Source organism: Heterodontus francisci, chromosome 31 (genome assembly GCF_036365525.1).
Source record: "Heterodontus francisci isolate sHetFra1 chromosome 31, sHetFra1.hap1, whole genome shotgun sequence".
Lineage (NCBI taxonomy): Eukaryota > Metazoa > Chordata > Chondrichthyes > Heterodontiformes > Heterodontidae > Heterodontus > Heterodontus francisci.
In genome coordinates this window covers 30,989,798-31,014,340 of record NC_090401.1, presented here as the reverse complement: position 1 = coordinate 31,014,340, position 24,543 = coordinate 30,989,798, and the positions used below count along the sequence as shown (strand labels likewise).

The window sequence follows — 24,543 nt, the reverse complement described above, 5'->3', positions numbered from 1 at the left end:
CATTCGAACCAGATGATTGGACAATGTGCCTATCAGTTACATATTTTCCTCGCCCATCGCCCCGCCGCTTAGTGGCTGTAGTTTGCAACTGCAACTGGACTTTTGCAAAGTCAGGTACAAAGTTGCTTCTTGTTTATGTCTCATGTTTTCTGTTTCTCACAAATAATTTGAGGGTGTTTGGGGGAGTTCAGTTTTACAGGAATGAGGTGCATTGTTGATTTTTGAAATAGATTTGAAAAAGATTTGGTGAATCTTCTTGTTTTGGGGTGGGAGAAAGATTACAATGTCATTTACAAGCAATTAGGCAAAGGGTTTCTTCTCTTCGCGAAGGGCAAGGAAATGGTAACTCCGTTCTTTATAAATGCATTTCCCGTTTCATCGCAATTATCATTCAACACTCTGTGAAATTGACTGGGCTGTTTAATTGAAAAGGTGTGATTTTCAAAATTTTCTTTTGGGCCTCCTTATCTCGAGAGACAATGGATACGCGCCTGGAGGTGGTCAGTGGTTTGTGAAGCAGCGCCTGGAGTGGCTATAAAGGCCAATTCTGGAGTGACAGGCTCTTCCACAGGTGCTGCAGAGAAATTTGTTTGTTGGGGCTGTTGCACAGTTGGCTCTCCCCTTGCGCCTCTGTCTTTTTTCCTGCCAACTACTAAGTCTCTTCGACTCGCCACAATTTAGCCCTGTCTTTATGGCTGCCCGCCAGCTCTGGCGAATGCTGGCAACTGACTCCCACGACTTGTGATCAATGTCACACGATTTCATGTCGCGTTTGCAGACGTCTTTATAACGGAGACATGGACGGCCGGTGGGTCTGATACCAGTGGCGAGCTCACTGTACAATGTGTCTTTGGGGATCCTGCCATCTTCCATGCGGCTCACATGGCCAAGCCATCTCAAGCGCCGCTGACTCAGTAGTGTGTATAAGCTGGGGATGTTGGCCGCTTCAAGGACTTCTGTGTTGGAGATATAGTCCTGCCACCTGATGCCAAGTATTCTCCGAAGGCAGCGAAGATGGAATGAATTGAGACGTCGCTCTTGGCTGGCATACGTTGTCCAGGCCTCGCTGCCGTAGAGCAAGGTACTGAGGACACAGGCCTGATACACTCGGACTTTTGTGTTCCGTGTCAGTGCGCCATTTTCCCACACTCTCTTGGCCAGTCTGGACATAGCAGTGGAAGCCTTACCCATGCGCTTGTTGATTTCTGCATCTAGAGACAGGTTACTGGTGATAGTTGAGCCTAGGTAGGTGAACTCTTGAACCACTTCCAGAGCGTGGTCGCCAATATTGATGGATGGAGCATTTCTGACATCCTGCCCCATGATGTTCGTTTTCTTGAGGCTGATGGTTAGGCCAAATTCATTGCAGGCAGACGCAAACCTGTCGATGAGACTCTGCAGGCATTCTTCAGTGTGAGATGTTAAAGCAGCATCGTCAGCAAAGAGGAGTTCTCTGATGAGGACTTTCCGTACTTTGGACTTCGCTCTTAGACGGGCAAGGTTGAACAACCTGCCCCCTGATCTTGTGTGGAGGAAAATTCCTTCTTCAGAGGATTTGAACGCATGTGAAAGCAGCAGGGAGAAGAAAATCCCAAAAAGTGTGGGTGCGAGAACACAGCCCTGTTTCACACCACTCAGGATAGGAAAGGGCTCTGATGAGGAGCCACCATGTTGAATTGTGCCTTTCATATTGTCATGGAATGAGGTGATGATACTTAGTAGCTTTGGTGGACATCCGATCTTTTCTAGTAGTCTGAAGAGACCACGTCTGCTGACGAGGTCAAAGGCTTTGGTGAGATCAATGAAAGCAATGTAGAGGGGCATCTGTTGTTCACGGCATTTCTCCTGTATCTGACGAAGGGAGAACAGCATGTCAATAGTCGATCTCTCTGCACGAAAGCCACACTGTGCCTCAGGGTAGACGCGCTCGGCCAGCTTCTGGAGCCTGTTCAGAGCGACTCGAGCAAAGACTTTCCCCACTATGCTGAGCAGGGAGATTCCACGGTAGTTGTTGCAGTCACCGCGGTCACCTTTGTTTTTATAGAGGGTGATGATGTTGGCATCGCGCATGTCCTGGGGTACTGCTCCCTCGTCCCAGCACAGGCATAGCAGTTCATGTAGTGCTGAGAGTATAGCAGGCTTGGCACTCTTGATTATTTCAGGGGTAATGCTGTCCTTCCCAGGGGCTTTTCCGCTGGCTAGGGAATCAATGGCATCACTGAGTTCCGATTTGGTTGGCTGTATGTCCAGCTCATCCATGACTGGTAGAGGCTGGGCTGCATTGAGGGCAGTCTCAGTGACAGCATTCTCCCTGGAGTACAGTTCTAGGTAGTGCTCAACCCAGCGGTCCATCTGTTTGCGTTGGTCAGTGATTATGTCCCCCGATTTAGATTTGAGGGGGATATAGTATATTTTCAAAATATACTATCAAAAGTGTTATGTTTTAAGCAACTGAGTGGCCACAATGTGAACACAGGACTAATGAGCACCACAGGACATCAACTGCTTTATTGGGCCAACCCTCCAAATTACAATTATTTTTATTCACATGTATTCTAGTTTAATTGTGCAGATTGACTTTTTAATTAAGGGTCGAATCAAATAATCTTACAGCGCAGACGGGGGTCATTCGGCCCATCGTGCATTTGCCAGCTTTTAAAGAGCTGTCCAATTTAGTCCCAGACCCCAGCTTTTTCCCCATAACCCTGCATATTAGCTTTCTTCAAGTGCACATCCAATTGCCTTTTGAAGATTACCATGGAATCTGTTTCCACTACCCTTTCGGGTGGTGCGTTCCAGATCATAACAGCCTCCATGTGAAATAATTTTGCTTCGTCTTCCCTCTAATTCTTTTTCCAATTATTTTAAATCTATGGCCTCTGGTTAATGACCCACTTGTTAGAGGAAACAGATTCCCCCTACTTACTCCATCAAAATCCCTCATAATTTTGAATACCTCTATCAGGTCTCCCCTTAACCTCTGCCCTCCCCTGTTAGCATTCCGAAGGGATAGTTCCCTCCGTGACACCCTGGTCCACTCTTCCATTAACCTTGACACCTCGTCCCCTTTCCATGACACCTTCCCATGCAATCACAGGAGGTGTAATGATGCCCTTTTATCTCCTCTCTCTTCACTATCCAAGGCCCCAAACACTCCTTTCAGGTGAAGCAGCGATTTACCTGTACTTCTTTCAATTTAGTGTACTGTATTCGCAGGTCACAATGTGGTCTCCTCTACATTGGGATGACCACTTTGCAGAACACCTCCGCTCAGTCCGAAAACAGGACCCCGATCTTCCGGTCGCTTGCCATTTCAACACACACCCCTGCTCTCATGCCCACATCTCAGTCCTGGGCCTGCTGCAGTGTTCTAGTGAACATCAACGCAGGCTCGAGGAACAGCAACTTATTTTCCGATTAGACACACTACAGCCTACCAGACTGAACATTCAGTTCAATAATTTCAGAATATGACTGGCCCTTTCTTTTTACTTTATTTTGTTCCTTTTTGTACCATGTGCCTGCCTACTGTTTTTCTCATGTTTGTGCTTTTGGCTAGGGCTGCTCATTATTCTGTCATTAACACTCCCTCAGCACTAATGCTTTAGTTTAGTTTTAGTTTAGAGATACAGCACTGAAACAGGCCCTTCAGCCCACTGAGTCTATGCCGACCATCAACTACCCATTTATACTAATCCTACATTAATTCCACATTCCTACCACATCCCCACCACCTACCTATACTAGGGGCAATTTATAATGGCCAATTTACCTATCAACCTGCAAGTCTTTGGCTGTGGGAGGAAACCGGAGCACCCGGCGAAAACCCACGCGGTCACAGGGAGAACTTGCAAACTCCGCACAGGCAGTACGCAAAACTGAACCCGGATCACTGGAGCTATGCGGCTGCAGTGCTAACCACTGCGCTACTGTGCCGCCCTTTGTCTTTCATCACACCATTAGCACACTCACTTTGCCTTTGTCCCATGACATTGTCAGTTAATCTCTCCGGCCCTCTGTCCTATCACACATCTTCCCTTTTGTTATCTTCCCCCGCCACCCCCACTTTACTTGTTTAAAACCTATTGCATTTCTAACCTTCGTCAGTTCTGATGATGCCAGACCTGCTGAGCATTTCCAGCACTTCCTGTTTTTATTTCAGATTTCCAGCATCCGCAGTATTTTGCTTTTACTTCCCTTAACCTTCTCTGCTTTAAAGCTAACAATCCCAGCTTCTCCAATCTCTCCACATAACTGAACTCCCTCATCCCTGGTATCATCCTGGTAAAACGTCTCTGTACCTTCTCCAGAGCCTTGACATCCTTCCTAAAGTGTGGTGTCCAGAATTGTACACAATACTCCAGCTAGTGATTGTCACAATTTAGCATGACTTCCTTGTTTTTGTATTCAATGTCCCTATTTACTAAGCCAAGTATCCAGTACGCTTTCTTAACTGCCTTATCAGCTTGCCCTGTCACCTTCTAGGGTTTATGAATATGCACCCTAGGTCCCTCTGTTCTTGTATCCCTCTCAAAATAGTACCATTTAGATTATACAGACTTTCCATGTTGTTTCTCTATGTTGTTGCATTACTTCACACTTATCTGCATTAAATTGCAGCTGCCTGGTATCTGCCTATTTCACCAGTCTATTTCTTCCTGAAGTTTGCTACAGTCCAGCTCACTATTTATTACATTATCAAATTTTGTATTATCTGCAATCTTTGAAATTGTACTTCCTATATCCAAGTCCGGATCACTTATATACAACAAGAAAAGCAATGATTCTAATACCGAACCTAGGGGGAACTCCACTGAATACTTCTCTCCAGTCAGAAAAACATCCATTCACCACTTTACTCTGCCCCCTATCCCTTACAGCATTATGTACCTAAGTTATCACTATCCTTTTAATACCATGTGCTTCTATTTTCCAAATCAGTCTGTTATGTGCCTTTTGATGCTGAAATCAATATTCAGCAGAAGAGGACTTCAGGTTATCGATTCAGTGAAGTTGAATCGGCGAATGAATCTAAAGGGCACTAGGGCCAATTTATTGTTTCTGGATTAAGCATGGAGAATCCTTTTCTAAGCAGTTTAGTGTAGGATTTGGATTTAGAAAAGTTTTCTGGCAATTATCATCATTACCATTTACTCCATGATGTGGAGAATGCGGCCCCTCGAGCCTGCTCCACCATTCAATATGATCATGGCTGATCTTCTACCTCAACTCCACTTTCCTGCCCACTCCCCATATCCTTTGATTTCCTCAGAGTTCAAAATTCTATCGATCGCAGTCCTGAATATACTCAACAATGGAACATCCACAACTCTCTGGGGTAGACAATTCTAAAGATTCATAACCTTCTGAGTGAAGAAATTTCCCCTCATCTCATTCCTATATGATTGACTCCTTAACCTGAGACTATGTTTGAGATTCCCCAGTAAGGGGAAACAACTTCTCGGTGTCTCCCCTGTTAAACCCCACCTCAGGATCTTGTATGTTGTAATGAGATCGCCTTTCATTCTTCTAAACTCCAGAGAATATAGGCCCAATTTATGCAGCCTCTTGTTTTAGGACAACCCTCTCATCCCAGGAACCAATCTAGTGAACTTTCGCTGCACTGCCTCCAAGGCAAGTATATCCTTTATCAGGTATGGAGACTAAAACTGTGCACAGTATTCCAGGTGTGGTCTCACCAAAGCCGTATACAATAGTAGCAAGATTTCCTTATTATATGCTCCAAGCCCCTTGCAATAAAGGCCAATTAACATGCCATTTGCCTTCCTAATTGCTCACTGTACTTGCATGCTAACTTTCTGTATTCCTTGTACAAGTACACCCAAGTCTCTCTGAACATCAACATTTAAACGTTACACACCTTTTAAAAAATTCTGTTTTTCTATTCTTACTGCCAAAGTGAATAACCTCACACTTCCCCACATTATAATCTTTCTGCCAGCTTGTTGCCCACTCACTTAACCTGTCTATATCTCTTTGCAGCCTCTTTGTGTCCTCCTTACTGCTTACATTCCCACCTAACTTTCTATCGTCAGCAAATGTAGATACGTTATTCTCAGTCTCTTCTTTTAAGTCATTACTATAGATTGTAAATAGCTAAGGCCCCTGCTCTGATCCTTGTGGCACTCCACTAGTCACAGCCTGCCAACTTGAAAATGCCCATTTATCCCTACTCTCTGCCTCTCCGCTTCCTGTCCGTTACCAGACCTTCATCCATGCGGTTACCACCAACTCCATGTGCCCCTATCTTGTATATTAACCTTTTCTTTGGCACCTTATTGAATGTCTTTTGGAAATCCAAATATACTACATCTACTGGTTCCCCTTTATCTACCCTAGTAGTTACATCTTCAAAAAACTCAAATTAATTATTCCCCTTTTGTAAAACCATGTTGACTCTGACCATACTATGATTTTTTTAAGTGCATTGTTAAAACTTCCTCAATAATAGATTCCAGCATTTTCCTGATGACTGATGTCAGGCTGACTGGTCTGTAGTTCCCTGTTTTCTCTCTCACTCCTTTGTTGAATAGCAGTGTTACATTTGCTAACTTCCAGTCTGCTGGGACTGTTTTGGATCTAGGGCATTTTGGAAAATCATAACCAGTGCATCCACTATCTCTGCAGCTATCTCTTTTAGAACCCTAGGATGTAGGTCATCGTGTCCTGGGGATTTGTCGGCTTTTAGTCCCTTAAATTTCTCCAGTACTTTTTTTCTGCTGATATTAATTACCTTAAATTTCTCATTCTTATTAGTCCCTTGGTTACCCTCTATTTCTGGTATGTAATTTGTGTCTTCTACTGTGAAGACAGACACAAAATATCTGTTCAATGTCTCTACCATTTCCTCATTCCTTATGATAATATCTTCTGTTTCTGCCTCTAAGGGACCAATGTTTATTTTAGCTACTTTCCTCCTTTTTATATTCTTGTAAAAGCTCTTACAATCTGTTTTTATATTCCTGGCTAATTTACTCGTGTTCTATTTTTCCCTTTTTATCAACTTTTTGGTCACCCTGTGCTGTTTTCTAAAACACTCCCAGTCCTCAGGCTTATTACTTTTTTTTGTAACATTATAAGCCTCTTCTTTTTATCAAATGCTGTCCTTAACTTCCTTAGTATACAACAGATGGATCTTTCTTGCTGAGTTTTTGTTTTTCAATGGAATGCATATTGAACATTTTGAATTGTTTCTTTAAATGTTTTCCACTGTTTATTTACAACCATACATTTAGTCTATTTACCCAATCAAACTTAGCCCTCATACCTAAGTAATTGGCTTTGTTTACATTTAAGGTTCTGATTTGGGACTGGAGCATGTCCTGTCCAAAATTAATATGGAATTCAGTTGTATGATGATTGCTTTTTCCCAGAGGATCTTTTACTATGAAATTACTAATTAAACCTGCCTCATTGCTCAATTGTATTAGAAAGGCTGGCTGTACTTAAAGTTGTTAAGTCACCAGGTCCAGATGGGATGCATCCGAGGATGCTGATGGAAGTTAGGGTGGAAATTGCAGAGCTACTGGCCATAATCTTCCAGTCTTCCTTTGATACAGGGATGATGCCAGAGGATTAGAGAATTGTAAATTTGTTCAAAAAAGAGTGCAAGGATAATCCCAGCAACTACCGGATAGTCGGTTTAAACTCAATGGTGGGAAAGCTTTCGAAATGATAATCTGGAATAAAACTAACTGTTACTTAAACAAGTGTGGATTAATTAAGGAAAGCCAGTATGGATTTGTTAAAGACAAAATGTGTTCAACTCATTTAATTGACTTTTTTGATGAAGCATATGGATTTCCAAAAGGTGTTTGATAAAGTGCCACCTAATTGGCTTGCCAGCAAAGTTGAAGCCCTTGGAATAAAAGGGAAAGTGGTACCATGGATACGAACCTGGCTGTGTGACAGGAAACAGAGACTGGTGGTGAACAGTTGTTTCTTGGACTGGAGGAAGGTATACAGTGGGGTTCCCCAGGGGTCAGTACAAGGCCCAGTGCTTTTCTTAATATAAACAAAGACCTAGATTTGGATGTACAGAGCGCAATTTAAAAATCTGTAGATGATACAAAACTTGGAAATATTGTAAACTGTGAGGAGGATAGTGATAGACTTCAGGAGCCATAGACAGGCTGGTGGAATGGGCAGACACGTGGCAAATTAAATTTAATGCAGAGAAGGATGAAGTGATAGATTTTAGTAGGAAGAATGAAGACAGGCACAAAAAATAAAGGGTACAATTCTAAAGGGGGTGCAGGAACACAGAGACCTGGGGTATATGTGTACAAATCAAGCACAGGTTGAGAAAGTGGTTAAAAAGACATATGGGATCCTGAGCTTTATAAACTGAATGGCAACTAACATTTGCGCCACATAGTCAACGACCATCTCCAGCAAGAGAGAATCTAACCATCTCCCCTTGATCATTCAACAGCATTACCATCGCTGAATCCCCCACCATTAATATCTTGGGTGTTACAAATGATCAGAACCTTAACTGGACCAACCATATGTGGCTACAAGAGCAGCTCAGAGGCTGGGAATTCTGCAGCAAGTGACTCATCTTCTGACTCCCCAGTGCCTGTCCACCCCCATCAACAAGGCACAAGCCAGAAGTGTGATGGAATACTCTCCACTTACCTGGAATAGTGCAGCTCCAACAACACTTAAAAAGCTCCACACCATCCAAGACAAAGCAGCCTGCTTGATTGGCACCCCATCCACCACCTTAAACATTCACTGCCTCCACCACCAGTGCACAGTGGCAGCAGTATGTACCATCTACAAGATGCACTGCAGCAACTCACCAAACCTACTTCAAAAGCATCTTCCAATCTTGTGACCTCTTCTGCCTAGAAGGACAGGGCAGCTGATGCATGGGAACACCACCACCTGCAAGTTCCCCTCCAAGTCACACACCATCCTGATTTGGAACGGTATTGCTGTTCCTTCACTGTCACTGGGTCAAAATCCTGGAACTCCCTAACAGCATTGTGGGTGTACTTACACCACATGGACTGCAGCAGTTCAAGAAGGCCACCACCTTCTCAAGGGCAATTAGAAACGAGCAATAAATGCTGACCTTGCCAGCGACACTCACATCCCAACAACGAATAAAACAAAGGCATCAATTACAAAACCTTCACCTCTGATGAAGGGTCACAGACCTGAAATGTTAACTCTGCTTCTCTCTCCACAGATGCTGCCAGACCTGCTGAGTATTTCCAGCATGCCTTGTTTTTATTTCAGATTTCCAGCATCTGCAGTATTTTGCTTTTATTTTAACCTTTATAAAACAATGGTTTGCTCTCAATTGGGGCATTTTGTCCAATTCTGTGCTCTGTGCTTTAGGAATGATGTGAAGGCTTTAGCAAGGGTGCAGAAAGGATTTATGAAAATGATTCCAGGGATGAGGGACTTTGGTTATGTGGTTAGATTGGAGAAATCTTCTTCAGATGAAACAGAGTTTCTCAAGGAGGCTCCATGCTGGCTCCGGCCTAACACTTTGGTTAGCTCAAGAAGACTGAGGACCCCAAGGACGGAAGACACTACCAGCACCTCGGCCAATTCAAGGAGGCAAAAGCCAAAGAGAGAAGACTCAGCAAACGGACAGGAGGCTGTTGCTTCCAGGTGCAAAGATCAGCTACAATGAGACTGTCACTTCTGGATGCAGAGACCAGCTACATTTGCTTGTTTGTTTCCTCAGGATCGATAAACCATTCTCCTAGGGCTGTTCTCCTTAGAGAAGAGAAGTTTGAGGCGATATTTGATAGAGTTGTTCAAAATCTTGAGGTGTCCAGACAGAGTAGTTAGAAAGAAATTGTTCCCTTTGGCAGAAGGGTGAAGAACCAGAGGATATCCATTTAAAGTGATTGGCAAAAGAATCAACTGCGACATGAGAAAAAACATTTTTATGCAGTGGTTAGGATCTGGAATGCACTGCCTAAGGGTGTGGTGAAGGCAGATTCAATCATGAATTTCAAAATGTAATTTTATAAGCACCTGAAGAGTAAAAATTTGCAGGGTACAGGGAAAGGGCAGGGATATGGGACTAGCTAAGTCGCTCTCGCAGAGAGCTGGCATGGACAACATGGGCCGAATAGTCTCCTTCTGTGCTGTAACCATTTTATGATTCTATGATAATGTTGACTTCATCCTTTTTTTTGTGAAGACAGATGCAAAGAACTCATTTAGTAACTCAGTCATGCCTTCTGCCTCCACAAGAAGATTTCCATTTTTGTCCCTAATCAACCCCAACATTCCTTTAACTATCCTTTTTTAAGTTAATAAAAGAGTTTTGGGTTCCCTTATTTGTTACCCACTAAACTCTTCCCACACTCTTTCTTTGCTCTTCTTATATCCTTTTTCGATTTCTTCCTGCACTCTCCGCACCCTGCCTGGTTTTCTTCCATTTTCCGTACCTGACATTTGTCATGAACCTCCTTTTTCTGTTTTTTTTTAATCACTCTTTGTCATCTACAGCACTCCAGTTTGGATGCCTGATCTTTCCTCCTTATAGGAAGATGCTTGGTTTACACCAGAGGTAACTCAGCCTTGAAGGCTTGCTTTGCTCATTCACTGTTTTCCTGGCCAATCTTTGTTTCCTGCTCCACCTGTGCTAGATTTAGGTACCCTCCTAAATTTGGGAGAAGTGGAGTGGCTTGTAGACGTCTTGCTCACACTAAGCTTACCAACCCTATTCATCGGCCTGGACAAAAGAGGACAACAGCAAATATTATTGGCTGACGTACCTTGCTGTTAAATACATGAACATCAGTTTTGATGCAAAACAGCATTATAGCATAAATATGCTGATACATGGGACTAGTTCAGGTTTGCTCACAGTTTGCATCATAATGTACCAAATATGCACCAGTAGCGAGCTCCTATTTTGGTGTTGGCCTACCATATGAGAACCAAACAGTGGTGTAAATACAGGTGAGAGGCAAACGTAGCTTGGTTTAAACATAACCAGGCTTTATGGATGACCCTGTCTAAAACAGATCAGTTTGCACATGTCTGAATGTAATTAACATATTCATTATTTTATTGTTAATCAATGTCTTTGAAAAGTCAACTTTTCCCAAATCTTTTACTTGTGTTTACCAAACATTGTTTACTTAACGTGATACAAATCATGTTGTAGCATTGCATTTTGTCGCATGTGATTTAATTGCGACGGAAATTCTGCACAGTCATTTGCTCTGTCTCACTTCCCAGCAGTCAAAGTTCCAACCCTTTAATAAAGTAAAATATTACAGGGTAGCTTTACACCTTTATCGGTGGAGCGCAAGAGGAAAATTGAGTGGATTAGAGAAACACATCTATTACAGAACAACAACTACAACAACAAGGATTTGTATTTACATAGCACCTTTAATGTATTAAAATGTCCAGGGTGTGTCATAGGAGTGCGATAAGACAAGTGACCAAAACGGTTATGTTTTTAAGGTGCGTCTTAAAGGAGTAAAGAGAGATGAAGAGTTTAGGCAGGGAATTCCAGAACTTAGGGCCTAGGCAGCTGAAGGCATGGCCAGCAATGGTGGAACAATGTAAATTGGGGTTACATAAGAACTGGAGGAACACTGGGATCTTGGAGGGTTGTCGTGCTGGAGGAGGTTACAGAGATAAAGAGGGGTAAAGTCATAGAAGGATTTGAAAACAAGGATGAGAACTTTAAGATCAAGGTGTGACTGGACGATGAGCCAATGTAGGTCAGCGAGCACAGGGGTGATGGGTGAGGGTGAGTTTGTGTGAGTTAGGATACAGGCAGCAGTAATGTAAATGGAAAGAAAATTTGGAGTGTTCTGTTATTGGTATGTGATTCCCCCTACCCTTTACCTCTCTGTACTTTGCTTAACGACCAGACAGTAAAGATGTAAATCTACCTCTCCTTGTCTGAGAGAGTACCCATAACCTCTCTGATAACTGCTCCACTGGTGATGTTTATTATACTTGCACTGGTCCAATATTTCTGTACTTACTGTGGCTGAAGACTGGAAGATGAAAGGCAAAATAAGAAAATTCCTAATGGAACCAGATTCATTTAAAATAGTATAATAGAAAAATGCTTACAACATCACTAGTATTACATCCTCATGAAATAAACATGTCACAGTGTACATTGTCTAAATTTCCAATAGCTTACATTAAGCAGATTAATCATATATCTGAAATTTCAAAGAAAATGGCTCAAGTATTAAGTATATCTACATATAGTTCATTTCAGAAAGGAATGTGTTTGAAAATATTACCTACACAATGATCCTTTTTTTTGGATATAGAGATACTGTTTGAAGACGAGTATTACAGTGGTGGCAGTGTTTGAGGGAATAACCATTATCGTCACAGTTTTGTATCCAGAGAAGTAGGAAGGACCGGCATAAGAAGAAGCTTATTAATGCTGGTACTACTTTTAACAGAATCACAAATGTACCGCTAGAAGACTAAAATTAAGTGGGCATATCTGGTATACTTGAATATTTTTTTCCATCATATATATATTCACACACTCTCATTATTTATACATACACTTTCAAAAAGACTTCTTTTCAGTTAGACTATCTTCAAAGATATCGCTATATACAAGTGGAGTCACATCATAGACTGCAATGCATAAAAACTGCAACAAGAAAAATAGGCTAAAGATAAATCATTGTGAATTACAGCAGTGAAGCTCCTTGCCAGCAAGTGACAATGTTGAGAATGACTTTCCTTTTTTTGTGGGAAGATATGTGGTTCAATTGTCAGGAAATTGATAGTAAAATCAGAAAGCTTTGCCAGTGAGAAGTCAAAGGAAAGATAGGCTAAACCAATTAGGTAGCATGCTGTGTCAATCGTTTCATATACCTGCTTTTAATTCAGCATTTTATAAAAGCTAAGAGAATTTCACAAAAAACATTATCTTGCGGAAATACTTTTAAACAACTTTTTTCAATTTTTATTTGTAATATTTCTTCTAGTTCCTGTTGAACTTTGCGGACTTGTAATAAAAAAGCTTTGTTCAGTTTTTTTTTTAAACTATGCAAATTTCTGTTTGCACTGCATCATGTATATTTTATATACAGGTTTAATAACAACGATGGAAACACCTAGGCCAGTAAATAGTTTGGAAAACCTTGATGCTTTTCTGAGGCTGGGTTTCATGCATGTTGTTGTGACAGACCAGAAAAAAAGTTGCTTCATCAATGCTCTGCTATACCTGCCCTGAGAATGCTTGATAGTGGCACAATGCACCCGAAATGGAAACTGTTCCTTTCCAGGGAACTAAAATGCCACATCTGCGTCAACAGAAAAATGCAAGCTCCCTTTCAAAAGCTCCATTTCATGACAGTTATGAGCTCAAACTTGTGTATTGTGGATCTCTTTGTACTGAGATCCATTGTATTACTTTTTACTCGAACTGCACAAGAGTATGTATTTGACAGGAGAATTGAGGATAATCAGGCAGTTTGCATGACAAGATTTCAGGTTGAGATGGGTGTCTGTTGTTTTGATTTATATTTGACCAGGTAGTGTTACTTTCATAGCATTAAGTCACCCTGAAGGCAACATTGCCAAATTTGTACCAAATGAACAGTTCTGCGTTCTGCACTCATGCATGCTCGAAAGTGGATTGTAATTGCCCAAATGTATTTTGTTTAGGACCCTCACAGAAGGAAGACTTTCATCCCATCTATCTTGATGCGATTCAAGCCCAGGTCCAAGAAGTGTAAAAGCCCAGTCTCCTTCAATTTTCATCCATAAAATAATGAGCAGTTCAAAATTCCATTGCTAAAATGTGTCTACATCATTATAATCCAATATTCAGTGCATCAATTACATTGGACTGGATTTTGTAGTCGTACGGAACATGGTGGCCACCCCCCACAGACCTGCGCTGCAGCGCCGCTGCGATTACGCAGCAGGTGGCCACTTAACATATTCACGGTGGCCGTGTGCCCTCCCCCCCGCCCCCAATCATGTGGTGGAGGCTGCATTAGCGACCCCATTCACAGGGTCGCCTGATGCGGAAGCAGGTGCAGGCACCATTTTTAAAAGGCTGCCAGCCCTGCAGACAGTTCAACAAAATGCAGAGTTGTCCCCTTCCCCACTTCCCTATACAAAAATCAGAATTGACTCCTTCCCCACCTCAGTTGCGCCAGCTTTCACTGGATGGGAAAGTGAAGGCACGTGGGTGCCACAAGCCACGCTGAAGATTAGGAACTGAAGGCAAGATTGCTGTGGGTTGCATTTAAACTAATGCAAACACCTACAAAATCCAGCCCGTTATGTAACAGATACACAACATATTAATTCTGTGGAATGTTGGTAATCAATAGGATGAGGTTTGTGCCCCCAGATTCCACACAGTGGCCTCATGCAAGGGGACTTTCAGTTCGGGTGCTAAAAGGGAGCGCCCATAGCACCCACTCAATACTGTAGTTGGGGCGTCCCAAACACCTTTAGCTTCAGATCTCATGAACATTTTCTCAGCAAGCATTAGCTTGCTGGTCTGGTGAGGAGGAAAATGAGCCAGCTAAATGGGTGCACAAAATTCCCAGCAAATTTCAACTGCCAGTGAAACCATTTTCTTTCAGGCAAGAAACAGGTGGTTGACAATTGAAAGTCTCCCCCATTGTGAGCTCGTCATGTCTTCCTAACATCAGGAGGAGCAATAAGTGTAAAGTGTAGACAAGTCAGTGAGTGTGCCATTCACTCATCTTTCTTCTCGCCACCAATCACAGAGTTGCATTGGCAGAGATTTAGGAACAGGCCTCTGAACAGCGAATATCAATGTGTGAGGGAGGATAGGAATTTAAAAACAAGGAGAACCTTTCAGAAAAATAAATAAAAGCAATGGATGGAAAAGACCAAACAGAAATGTATATGTTTATTCATGTGTACTCATGTTCTGAAATAAATAAAAATGATTTTCTCTCATTTGATGTCAAGTGAGAAATAATTAAGTTGCTGTTTGTGTTTATGTAATATTTTAATGCCGAGGCAAACTGCATCACTTATTTTATCAGACAGTCATCTCTTATGAATGCCCACAATACAATTTGAGTATATTGCTGATGCATTTAGTTAACAGACCCATGTTTCATCAGCACTATTTTGCCAGTATTCTCATCCCTGGATTGTTACGAAAATCAAATCAGATGATATGTAGCCTTCAACAAACCAATCTACTTAACACAATGTGCATTATTCTTAATTAATAATAACACAGACTTGCTGCTGTACCTGGTGACATTTTGGTTAAATTCTTTTCCCAACGTTTATTTTCTTATACAGGCAAGCAAGCCGCACATTTAAACTGTATATTCTACACTTATTTCTGTTGTAAACAAGGTCCAAGATTTTAACTCATTCAAAACCCACTGACTTGCACAGAGTTAAAATCGGGCCCAAGGACCCCACAGCATAAACATGTTTTGTCAGTTTATTTCTAGCAAGATCCCAGGTCTGATAATTAGGGAACAGTCAGGTGGTTTGGTGAAAAACCAAAGGATCTCGTCTCAGGGATGAATCCACTGTTGCAAAGATAAACGGACAGGCCGACCGACCAGTGAACAGACAAACAGACTGAGAGACAGGCAGACAGAAAGAAGGAAAGAGTTTGTCAGTCAATAAAAATTCAAATCTAAAATTTTATGTCACAAAATCTATCCTGTACATTTATTTAAACATTTCTTTTACATAAGACAATTTTCAATATATTTATAAGCACTGTCACTGGTCTAATAGATTATATCCATATGGGTATATTGTGGCATATTAATATTTCATGAAGTAATGATTTAATAGTAGATATTTGTTCCATTTCACTCACATTCCCATATCCAGACTGAAAGCACAACATTACTGTACAGTTATTTGTGAGAGGTTTTATTTGTTCAACCTAACCTGCCTATTTTAGAGGACATCTGATTTGACTTCCCAGAGAAATCAATGGAGAGCAAACTCTGGCAGCGTGTAAAACAGGCAGACGACCGAAACCATTTAATTTCCCACTTGACAGGTCAACTTAGAATGACTGCTGCTAAGGTGTCAGAGGCAGCAATAGATTGAAGTATATTTACACTATCTTCCTCTTAAATGTAATGTATTTACATCAACATAGTGGACACAACCAAATTATTTTTTTTAACAAAGCAAATATTTCCATGAAAACAGAATAATCACAGCACAAAAGTATTGTAGTATATTGAGAAGTATATTTAGCAGTTCACTTGCAATTAAAGGAAATAACAGTTAGGCAATCTCTTGAAAGGCACCTTTCACCAGAAGTGGCACATGAAGAAATGTCAATCTCAGTTGATGAACTGGTTACATAGTTATAAAATTGTAAATGTTTTCTGTAATTTTTTTTAAGGGGTGATTTTGTGCAGTATGGTGAAGAATGTCAGTGCTTGTGAGAAATGAATAATGCAATACTTTTCCACATCCATTGGGAATATTAAACACTCCTAGCATGTGTTAGATACAACAGGGTTAAGCTTCCTGTATCCCAATCCAGCAATATTCACTGATGTCCCACCTCAGAAAAACTATCCTCTACTTATATAAATGCCACATTTCGATTTCGAATGCCAGGCAATCTCATCGCCTGTCAGTGGGCAATTGCCAGTTTCGTGGGAATGAACACAGTTCTGTGTAAGTTTATATGGTGGATTTATGTTCACTGGGAACTGGGGAAGATTGGAAAAACTAACTGCAGGCATCAGTACAAGAGACTTCCGCATCCCATTTTGAAATCGAACCCAGGTGCCAGAGCAACTTGGCCTTGTGCTCATATACTGTGCCTTCCAGGCATCAACAGAAATCTTTCCTGTGTTTGGAGATGAAGAATCACTACCTTAGTAGCATAAGAAAATAGCATCTGTTTAGTTGTACAATAAGTGACTTTAATGTGAAATGGTGTAAAACACAAGTTTAAATGTAATGTCAGTGAGATCAACTGCTTTTTGTAAACTGAAGCAAATAGGACAAGCATAGTCAAGAATGTAGGAATCAGCCCCAACACAGAAGCATGGGTTTAGAAAGCTGGTGAAGGCTCTCACAAAATGCTTTAATGAAATATACATCAGAACACGGTCCCACAATAGCCTTATCCTTCAGTATTTCAGTCCCTTCCTCTTTACCTAATTAAAAAGAAAACGATAAAAATATTTCCAAGCTCTACTGAAACAAAAACTTTCAAATGGAACAGTAGGGAGAATGGCACTGGAAGCTAAACAAAGGAAATGCCAGCTATTCTTTAAATAAGTTTTAAAATATATTATTGAAAAATTAAGGTTTCAAGGAAGGGAAAGGAAATGCCTTTGGTGAACAATCTTTTTAAAAATCACTCAGATGTTTGTTAATTCAAGGGATGTTTTATAGATGCAATTTGTTGAGGCCATTTGTGGTAGCAGTGACCTATCCCTCCATGGGTGGGTGAGAAAGGGCGTTTAGTGCAGTATTGACCACAGCATCACATAATAGGTGACTATTAGGAGACTGACACCTGCTATACATTAAACAGGTTTTCTTTCTGCAACAAATAGAAAATGTCTCAGTCAACAATGTAGCTTTCTCCCTCATCAGATTAACTCATTATTAGTGATGCCTAGAAGGTACATTTTATCCTCAGCACATTAATGGTCAGAGAGCTGGGTACTGTCTATACTCCAAACATGATGCATTTACAAACTTCATGCTAATGTGAGTTAATAAACAGCAAATTTATGGAATTAAAAAGTAACAGTATCATTCACAATGCTATGAATCATTTAAAGATGCATACACTTGCATTTATTTAGTTACCCAGCCTCTAGCTTTTATAAGCAATAATTTGCTATTTGCAATACAATTGTTGTTTTAATAAGAAGGAATTTCATTATAAATGGCAAATGACTCTTTTGATACACAAGTAATGCAGTGAGTTACTCTGTTTCACTCTTTTACATAAAAGAAGTGTCAGTCTGTTAAACTACACTAAGGATGGCATCTATCTCCAGAACTCCTCATGTCCTAATGATCCCAAATACTCCTTCATATTAGGACATACTGCAATAATTATTTTCCCTTGGGAAACTGAATTCAAGTATTGAAATGTATTGTTTTAAAACGAGCTTAATTCAGATGGCGGTGATTGGCACTATTGTGTGATTTACAAAGAAACTTCCACTTTTTACTCAACCCATCAATTTTTTTCTCCTTCCCATCTCCTGAAGGCATTGACTCTTTGCTGAGGGACATTTCCAGCATCATTGGTCACCTTCTAGTACAACAACAATGTGCATTTATATAGTGCATTTCACAGAGGTGTAAACAGACAATCATTGAGGCCAAGCTACAGAGGCTGATTTTGTCTTCACGCCCAATGTCCGCACACACATTTTATAGCAGGGATCATTGGTCAGGAATAGATACTCTGGATGACTGGCTGTAAAGTCCCGAATCATCCCATTGAGATCAGTTGAACCAAATCCTTTCCTCACCTGACACCCACTTGAGAATACTGGCAGTAGAGGTTGCTGCAAGCAACTGTGAGACAGGACCTCGGCTGATTTTTATTAACCCCCTCCCTAAACTGGGATTCTAAGGCCAATTGCAACACTGCTACTGCCGGCCTGGATGAGATCAGCTAATTCAACACAGTTCAGGAACCGAAGCTAGAACTTTCCTGGTCTCTTCTGGCTTGGTTATGAACTGAATATTTCACATATGTTTTGATGTACTTATTGTCTGACTTGCATTACGTACACATGACTGCACATCAGCTGCTGAGGTGTCCAAAATTCATTGTAATTGGAGACTATAACAATGCACTGAGGACTATGTTGTTGGAGCCCTTATATTGATATGGAATTCTGTTTGCTGCTATTCCTACTGTTATTTGCATTTGTGGAATTGTAGGAAAATTTGGCCAGTTTAGCGACATTCATTTACCGATGTTTCTGCACATTTTTGCCACCGGTGCAATGTTTGGTATAAAATGAGCACAAAAGGGCTGAACATCTGCTGGCATTCTGGATGTCTGTTCCCAACCTTGCCCCAGCATTTCCATCTGGCCCTGTGGAAGTGGAGCGTCTGCCCACCGCAAACAGAGCCATTGTTGCAGGATGAAGTAGAGGCCCGGGGGTGCGGACTCCCTATGCTAGCACTTCTCACATGCCCGGTCATTCAAAAGCCTGGCACAGGATTGTTGGGGCCTGTCTTGTGAAACCAGGCACATCAGGCCCGTGAGCAGCAGACATTTTAGGGTCCAGGCCAGGGACGCTGCCTGGTTCTCCGAAGCGATGCATCCATTTTGTAGCACAGTAATTCTTAAATGTGTGGGGGCAGCTGTAATCTTTCCAGGGGCTCCTTGACGCCTGCCCCCTGCCTCAGCCTACCTCCACAACATAGCAGGAAATCTAGACATGCCCCTAGTGGCACTGACATCTTCCACAGTTATGACAATGCGGACAACCGCCTGACCCCAGAAAGTCTTCCAGGGCCATTGATGGAGGATTCCAGTGAGCGTGATCCTACCGTCAGTTTTGGAATCACCCTCCCCTGAATTTTTGGCCCATTTGATGTTTTCAGATTGAACAGTCCCAGTTCTTGAAGTCCACAGTGCAATTCTGCACAGAAAAATACAGTTGCAGACATGGAGTATGTGAATAGAAGGATTCATTTATTACACAGAAGAATAACAATGTCCAAATAGATGCAGATTCTCTGAAAGCAATAAGCTCCAGATTGTGCAATGGTTTTGTATGGCAAGAGGTGAAAGAAAAAAAGACCTTGCATTTATGTTGTGTCTGCTATGACTTCAGGACATCCCAAAGTGCTCTACAGCCAATTAAGTACCTTTGAGGTTTAGTCACTGTTGTAATTTAGGAATGACATTCACTAAATGTCGATGGCAATAAATATGATGTTTTTCTTTTTTTTTTACAATGAGTCCATATGAAACAATATGAACATTTATATGGATTTTTGTAGAGATGAAAATCATTTTACAATACCACTCAAATTAAATTTTTTCAGTACGAGTGTTATTAAAAACAGTTCAAATTTCTAAATGTATCTGTGTTCTGGTCTTAAGGACTCCTGTTAGATATAATTTGGTCACCATATTTTTCTGGTGGGGAAAGAATAAGGGACATGCTCTATAGAATTTCTCAACTGACACATCTGCTTCTTTTTGTTATAATTTTGTTTTTGGTTTTATCACAGTAAATTAACATCTATTTATTCTTTCACAGGGTTACATTGACCAATAGCTCTGCTGTTTCTTTACTTGAGGTGAGGCATCTCAATTGTTTCAGCTGTGTTTTACAAGGCAGAAAATGGAAAGTCTGTTAAAGTATTTGGGAGACCTACGTCATTTTGACAATTTCCAGTTTCCTGGTCCCAACCGCCTCCTCTTCACTATGGACGTCCAATCGCTCTACACCTCCATCCCCCACCAGGATGGTTTGAGGGCTCTCCGCTTCTTCCTGGAACAGAGGCCCAACCAGTCCCCATCCACCACCACCCTTCTCCGCCTGGCTGAACTTGTTCTCACATTGAACAACTTCTCCTTCAACTCCACGCACTTCCTTCAAGTAAAAGGTACCCGCATGGGTCCTAGTTATGCCTGTCTTTTTGTGGGATATGTCGAGCATTCTTTGTTCCAGTCCTACTCAGGCCCCCTCCCCCAACTCTTTTTCCGGTACATCGATGACTGTATCGGTGCCGTTTCCTGCTCCCGCCCCGAACTGGAAAACTTTATCAACTTTGCTTCCAATTTCCACCCTTCTCTCACCTTTACATGGTCCATCTCTGACACTTCCCTTCCCTTCCTCGACTTCTCTGTCTCCATCTCTGGGGATAGGTTGTCTACTAATATCCATTATAAGCTCACCGACTCCCACAGCTACCTCGACTACACTTCTTCACACCCTACCTCCTGTAAGGGCTCCATTCCATTCTCCCAGTTTCTCCGTCTCCGACGCATCTGCTCTGATGATGCTACCTTCCATGACGGTGCTTCTGATATGACCTCCTTTTTCCTCAACCGAGGATTTCCCCCCACTGTGGTTGACAGGGCCCTCAACCGTGTCCGGCCCATTCCCCGCACCTCTACCCTCACCCCATCCCCTCCCTCCCAGAACCGTGACAGGGTTGCCCTTGTCCTCACTTTTCACCCCACCAGCCTCCATATCCAGCGTGATGCCACTACCAGTCGCATCTTCCCCTCCCTTCCCGTCAGCATTCCGAAGGGATCGTTCCCTCCGCGACACCCTGGTCCACTCCTCCATTACCCCCACCACCTCGTCCCCGTCCCATGGCACCTTCCCCTGCAATCGCATGATTAAATCACTATCCCAGGCCCCAAACACTCTTTTCAGGTGAAGCAGCGATTTACTTGTACTTCTTTCAATGTAGTATACTGTATTCGCTGCTCACAGTGTGGTCTCCTCTACATTGGGGAGACCAAGCGCAGACTGGGTGACCGCTTTGCGGAACATCTCCGCTCAGTCCGCAAGCAGGACCCTGAGCTTCCGGTTGCTTGCCATTTCAACACTCCCCCCTGCTCTCATGCTCACATCTCTGTCCTGGGATTGCTGCAGTGTTCCAGTGAACATCAATGCAAGCTCAAGGAACAGCATCTCATCTACCGATTAGGCACACTACAGCCTGCCGGACTGAACATTAAGTTCAATAATTTCAGAGCATGACAGCCCCCCATTTTACTTTCATTTTTAGTTATTTTTTTCTTCCTTTTTTTATTTTGCGTTCTTTTTCACATTTTTTACAATCTTTTTTTTTTTGCATTTAGTTCATTTCATCTTAGTTTGTTCAGTTTGCTTACCCACTGTTTTTTTTCAGGTTTGCACTTGCTGCTGTTCAATATTCAGTGTATTAACAGCTAATCTGTACTAATGCTTTGTCTTTCAACACACCATTAACATATTGTTTGCCTTTGCTCCGTGACCTTTTGGTCAGCTATGTGGCCTGGTCCAATCTAGACCTCCTTTGTTATCTCTTGCCCCACCCCCACCTCACTTGCTTATAACCTGTGACCTTTCTAATATTTGTCAGTTCCGATGAAGGGTCACTGACCCGAAACGTTAACTCTGCTTCTCTTTCCACAGATGCTGCCAGACCTGCTGAATGGTTCCAGCATTTCTTGTTTTTATTTGGGAGACCTCTTGTTCACCATGAAGAGAAAAAAGACTGCATGTTAAATTGAATGGTTGAATGGTATTCAAATGCACATGACTTTACTATGTAGCATTCAACCACTCCCATCCCAGCCCTTCCCATACTGTGGAATGGCATGGTGTGAGTCACATGTTGCTTAAGTCAAGGTTGTGTTGTGTTTCTTGCCAAAGCACTCTGTTAATGAAACGTGCCACACGCAATGCAGCAGTTTCAAAGGATCTTGAATTCATTTACAAGAAAAATATTTTTACAGTGCTGTGCTTAAATACTTCAAACCCCAATAGGTCAATTTAGGTTCCTCCAGGATCACTAGGCACCAGACCTCATTATTGCCTTAGTCCAAACTTGAACAAAAGAGCAGAATTCCAGAGGTGAGGTGAGAGTGACTGTCCTTGACATCAAGTTTAGCATCTGACCAACTGTGACTTCAAGGAGTCCTAGTAAAATTGAAGTAAATGGGAATCAGGGAAAATTCTCCACTGACTGGAGTCATACCTAGCACAAAGGAAGATGGTTGTGGTTGTTGGAGGTCAATCATCTAAGCCACAGGATATCACTGCAGGAGTTCCTCAGGGAAGTGTCTTAGATTCAACCATCTTCAGCTGCTTCATCAATGACCTTCCCTCCATTATAAGGTCATAAGTGGGGATGTTCGCTCATGATGCACAACATTCAGTATGATTCACAACTCCTCAGGTAATGAAGCAGTCCATGCCCGCATGCAGTAAGACCCGGACATTATTCAGACGGGGGCTAGTAAGTAGCACATTAGTGCCACACAAGTGGCAGGCAATGACCATCTCCAAAAGAGACAGTCTAACCACTGCCCTTTGATATTCAACAGAAATACCATCGCTGAATACTCAGCATCAACATCCTGTTGGTTACCTTTGACCAGAAACTTAATTGGGCCAGCCACATAAATACTGTTGCTACAAGAACAGATCAAAAACAAGGTAATCTATAGCAAGTAACTCGCTTCCTGACTCACCAAAGTCTGTCCACTATCTACAAGGCACAAGTGAGGAGCATGATGGAATACTCTCCACTTGCCTGGATGAGTACATCTCTAACAACTCTCAAGAAGATCAGCACCATCCAAGACAAAGCAGCCCAATTAATTGGCACCCCATCCACCACCTTAAACATTCACTCCCTCCACCATTGGCGCACTGTGACTGCAGTGTGTACCATCTGCAAGAAACATTGCAGCAACTTCAACAGTGCCTCCCAACCAGCGACATGTACTGCCTAGAAGAACAAGGTCAGCAAGTGCATAGAAACAGCACTGCCAGCAAGTTCCCCTCCAACTCGGCCATGTATCGCCCCATTCCTTCATCGTCACTGGATCAAACTCCTGGAACTCCCTACTAAACAGCACTGTGGGTGTACCTTCACCTCATGGACTACAGCAGTTCTAGAAGACAGTTGACTGCCATCTTCTCAAGGACAATAAGGGATGGACATTAAATACTGGCCTTGCCAGCGATATCCATATCCCATGAATGAATAAAAAAGATCAATAATGAGAAGACATGCTATGAAAACAAAGATATCTAATCAACAATAAGTTGACATTCAGAGCATGTCTACTGCACCTACAAATCAGTTCCACTTGTTTCAATGAGAGAACATTTTTTGATGCTACTGTAAAATCCTGCCCCTTCTTCAGCTGGAGTGTTGGTCTTTAACCCTTCCTGGGTCTGCACTTAATGTACAGTTCAGACATCCAATGAAGATTGACTTCCATTGTTACATTTATTGTGCACATCAGCATTCAGTAAATTCCCCCTCTTAAAAGCAGATGGATTAAAAGCACTGACGAATTACAGCCAGTGCCCGCAGTGTCAAGAATTAATTTCTACATGCCAGCATAAAAAGGGCTATCTTAATTTGAGCCTTTTACTTGTGTACATTTTTAATTCAATGTGGATGCGAATTTCAAACAAAAATCATAATTTCTGTTAGCAGCAATTTTCTTTTTTTTTGGAAAACTCTATTTGCTCTAAGTACTTCATACTGTTTCCTGGCTTCAGTAATTAATTGTAGCATGTAGGGTCAATAGTAAAGAATCAGTACCTACTGACATAATAAAGTAAGGCTTGAAAGAGTGATGAATAATGTATGACATTAGTTAATTGTGCAATTTGAGAATAAAAAGCCATTTTAAAAAGGTCAAATCTAATGCAAATGGCAAAGAATTTAACACACCTAACTTTGAATGTCACTGCGTCATAAAGGCTTTGTATGTCAAGATGTTTAACATTCTAAATAACTCAATGTTTGCTTTTTAAAGCTGAGTTCAGCTCCTAAGTAAATGTTTTGACAAAAAGTCATTACAGATTCAATAAA

General features: G+C 41.8%; 1 long non-coding RNA gene across 1 annotated transcript; it reads left to right on the top strand.

The window, feature by feature from the left end:
- The first annotated feature begins 79 nt into the window (after nt 1-79).
- Nucleotides 80-24,543, top strand: LOC137346949 (uncharacterized). The gene is made up of 3 exons (XR_010968834.1): nt 80-114; nt 20,247-20,286; nt 22,122-24,543. It is a non-coding gene; the product is annotated as an uncharacterized lncRNA (long non-coding RNA).